The sequence below is a fragment of the Myotis brandtii genome, unplaced genomic scaffold, assembly GCF_000412655.1.
Source record: "Myotis brandtii unplaced genomic scaffold, ASM41265v1 scaffold780, whole genome shotgun sequence".
Lineage (NCBI taxonomy): Eukaryota > Metazoa > Chordata > Mammalia > Chiroptera > Vespertilionidae > Myotis > Myotis brandtii.
In genome coordinates, this window is record NW_005371132.1 from 4,486 (window position 1) to 9,036 (window position 4,551).

A 4,551-nucleotide genomic window follows, 5' to 3' on the forward strand; every position below is an offset into this window, starting at 1 on the left:
CTGCCATCTTGGCTGGCAGTTAATTTGCATATCGCCCTGATTAGCCAATGGGAAGGGTAGCGGTCGTACGCTAATTACCATGTTTCTCTTTTATTAGATAGGATAGATTCCTAGTAGGCTTAAGATGACCCTATGTAGAGCATTATAAGTCATTTCCACCAAGACAATCTTTTTTGTTGTTTGTTTTTGCTTTATAGTTATCCTACCTAAAATAGAACCAAGGTTAATAAGCCTTCAGTTGGTTCCACATTTCCTTTGGTACAGCCTTATTAATTATTCCAATCCACACAGTCTCTCTTTATTGAACCTATGATTAGTATATTACTATAAAGTTTAGTATTTAATTGTTCTTAACAATTATATTGTTTCTCCAGCATGATTGTAGGTCCTCTATTTGTCTTATAGGTATTTTTATATTTCCCAACAGCGTCAGGCAAAAAGGAGATGCTCATTAAATATCTCTTGATTGGCAAGCAAGATCTGATATCTAAGATGTTCCTGCTAACAGCTGATCTGCCTAGATACTGCAGAATTATGAACTTGCCCTGCACCACCCTCCACCCTCTACCCTCCCCTGCTTTAGGCTGTTTAACTCATCCCAAAGCCCCAAACTGAAATAACCTCTGGAAAAAAAGAATGAGGTCTTATGTCAAAATCACTTTCTGTGTTAGTAATATTTTCAATCACTATATGGCATAATTTATCCCCATTCAGAGGACACATCCATTTGAATACTCAGGATTAGTCTTTATACATAAATTAAATCAGAATTTCAGAATATTTGCTACAAAAAGAATAATGGAATGGATAATTAGGTAATCATAAAAATAAGGAGAAAAGAAATTTCAAAGATCCTTCTAAAAATACAAACTTTGGCCTTAGCTGTTTTGGCTCAGTGGTTAAAGCATCAGCCTGCAGACTGAAGGGTCTTAGTTGTAGGCTTCATCCCTTTTCAGGGCTTCATCCCTATTGAGGGTGTGTGCAGGAGGCAACCAATCTATGTGTCTCTCTCACATTGATGTTTTTCTCTATCTCACCCCCTTCCTTCCATTCTCTATAAAAATCAATGGAAAAAATATCCTCAGGTGAGGCTTAACAAAAAAAAAAAATCTACACTAATAAAAGACAAAGATGTTAATTGACCATACCTTTGCCACACCCATCAGCTAATCAGAAGAGTATGCAAATTAACCCAACAAAGATGGCTGTTAAATTTGCATACTGCAGGGGGGGCGGGAGAGCATGATCCGCCGCCCGCCCCTCCCTGCCGCCATCCGGGCCTCCCAGGAGGGCCTGCTCTCAGGTTGCCATGGCAATCAGCGAGTAGGAAAGCATGGCCTGCAGGCAGCCCCCAGCAGGGCCTGCTCCTGGGTCGCCCTGGCGATCCATGAGTAGGAAAGCACAGCCTGAAGGCAGCCCCCAGCTGGGCCTGCTCCCAGATTGCCATGGCGATCCGTAAGCAGGAAAGCACTGCCCGCAGGCAGCCCCCAGTAGGCAGCCCCCAGCAGGGCCTCTTTCTGGGTCGCCGTGGTGATCTGAGAGCAGGAAAGTGCAGCCTGCAGGCATCCCCCAGCAGGGCCTGCTCCTGGGTAGCTGTGGCACTGAGAGCAGGAAAGTGCGGCCCGCAGGAAGCACCCAGAAGGGCCTGCTCCCCAATTGCCGTGGCAATCCGTGAGCAGGAAAGTGCCGCCCACAGGCAGCCCCCAGCACACACACACACACACACACACACACACACACACACACACACGGGGCGACTGCTCTGAGCCTCTGATGTGGCTGGGGACAGGCCCCCAGCAGACACACACACACACACACACACACACACACACACACACCAAACGCCTGCTCCGAGCCTCTGCTGCCAGACTGTGGCCATCAGTAGGACATCCACTGAGGGTTCCCAGACTGTGAGAGAGGCAGGCTGGGCTGAGGGAACCCCATCCCCCAGTGCACAAATTTCGTGCACCGGGCCTTTAGTAATAAAAATACAGACATTGTTGTAAGTAAATAAGCATGTGTCTATGATTATTGGATACTGATAGATTTAGGTTATAATTTTATTAGCCATAATTTTAAGCCAGTCACTTCTCATTCCTAAAACTCTCTAATGGCCAGCAGCCAGCATTCTTGAAATGATATATAAAATATTGTCATTATAAACCTTTTGTATTTTACCTCAAAAGGGAATATATCTGACAAGATAAAATAGCAGATAGTTTAGGTTTGGCTTTATGCATTAATAAAGACTAATTAGGCCCTAGCCGGTTTGGTTAGAACGTCGACCCACAGATTGAGGAGTCCTGGGTTCGATTCTGATCAAGGGCACATGTAGGGGGTGTGCAGGAGGCAGCTGATCAATGATTCTCTCTCATCATTGATGTTTCTATCTCTCTCTCCCTTTCCCTTCTTCTCTGACATCAATAAAAATGCATAATTAAATAAAATAAAATAAAGACTTATTATACCCCCCAAAAATGAGTTATTTCTATATGTGTGTTCATTTTCTACAGAGACTATGAGGGGATAAAGCCAAACATTTGTAAAAGTCTATTTTTAAAAAAATATTTTTATTGATTTCAGAGAGGAAGGGAGAGGAAGAGAGAGATAGAAACATCAATGATGAGAGGGAATCATTGATTGGCTGTCTCCTGCAGGTTGTACCAAGCCCACAACCCAGGCATGTGCCCTTGATTGGAATCGAACCTGGGACCCTTCAGTACACAGGTTGACACTCTATCCACCGAGCCAAACCGGCTAGGGCTAAAAGTCTATTTTTTAATTGATGAGAGAGAGAGAGAGAGAGAGAGAGAGAGAGAGAAAGAGAAAGAGAAAGAGAAAGAGAAACACTCACGTGAGAAACATCAATCAGCTGCCTCCTGCATGCCCCCTAATGGGGATCAAGGCCGAAACATGTCGGGCATGTGCCCTCTCAGGGAACCGAAACAAGAAACCTTTTGGTGCATAGAACCATGCTTATTCAACTGAGCCACACAGGTCAGGGCTGCAAAAATCTGTTTATATAACAAACAAACAAACAAAAAAACAGAACAAAACAAAAAAACATAACTTTATTAACCTGAAAAATATTTTCGACCCATTCATATTGGAGAAGAAGCTCTCTGTCTCGGTCTCTCTCGCACACATAATTGGAAATTTCTGCTTATCTTTTATTTACATAAGCCTGTTTGAGGAATTTTTAAATTGTAAAAACATTGAACCAATCACCTACCATTTTAGCTTTAAACCAGTAGCTACTTACTGCTTCCATTTGAAAATAACTTTGTTAAAACAATTGTTATAATTCTAAATTACAGTCTATATATAAAGAAAATGATAATGTTAACTTAGTGCGATGTTTTGTTACTTACATTTCTTTACCATGGAATTACTTGAATTTCCATTTCTTAGATGGTGTTTAGTATTAGCTGATCCTGATTTGCTGCTAACATCTATTGTTCAGTCTATACTAAAAGCAAAGTATTTAAAAATAGAAATCCAAACGTTTGAAAACAATCACTTCCTTTATTAAGAACTAGAGGCCCAGTGCACAATATTCATGCACGGGGGTGGGGGGAGGGGTCCCTCAGCCCAGCCTGCATCTTCTTGCAATCTGGGACCCCTTTGGGAATGTCGGGCCTAAACTGGCAGTCAGACATCCCTCTCGAAATCCAGGACGTTGCATGCACCAGTGACCATACTTTTCATACAGGTGAAAGGCATCTTGCTATTGTATGGGCAGCTACATTTTTTTGCCCTGATTATAAAAAGTAGTACATAACATGATCCTTCTGAGGCATTAGTACCATTTTCCCCATGTTATGGGTGGAAAACTGAAGCAGAGAGAAGTTAAGTAATTGGCTTTGTCACACAGTTATAAGTGTCAGAATCAGGGCTGACCACAAAATGTGCAAGCCAGAGTCCAAGCATGTCATTGCAGCATCATCCTGTTTTTTCAGTGTTAGAGTAGCCTTGCCAGGTTTTAATTAATTTTTAATCTAAGAGACTGTTCCCAATATATAGGGTAGGGTCCCTAGGCCTGGCCAGTGATCAGGGCTGATCTGTGGGGCGACTGGTGGGTGGAGCGATCAGGGGGCCTCCGCTGGCACCTGCCTTGGCTGGTGGCCTGTTGCCACCTGCTGGCTGGCCCTGCTGCTCCCCCCCTTCCCCCATCAGTCACCTCCCTCTCTGGGGCCAGACGCTCAATGCAGGAGCTGCCCTTGGTGGGGGGCAGCTCCTGCATTGAACATCTGCCACCTGGTGGTCAGTGCACGTCATAGCAACAGGTTGTTCCACCAGTCATTCTGCCATTCAGTTGATTTGCATATTAGGGTTTTATTATATAGGACTAGTAGCCCGGTGCACGAAATTTGTGCACTGGGGTGGGGGGGGAGGAAAGGGGCCCCTCAGTCTGGCCTTCACCCTCTCCAATCTGAGACCCCTCAGGGAATGTCTGACTACCTGTTTGTGCCCACACTTTTAACAGATAACAGCTCCATTGTTGTTTCTTTCTTATGCTTAAAACCATTGGAATTAGTAGGTATTCAAAGT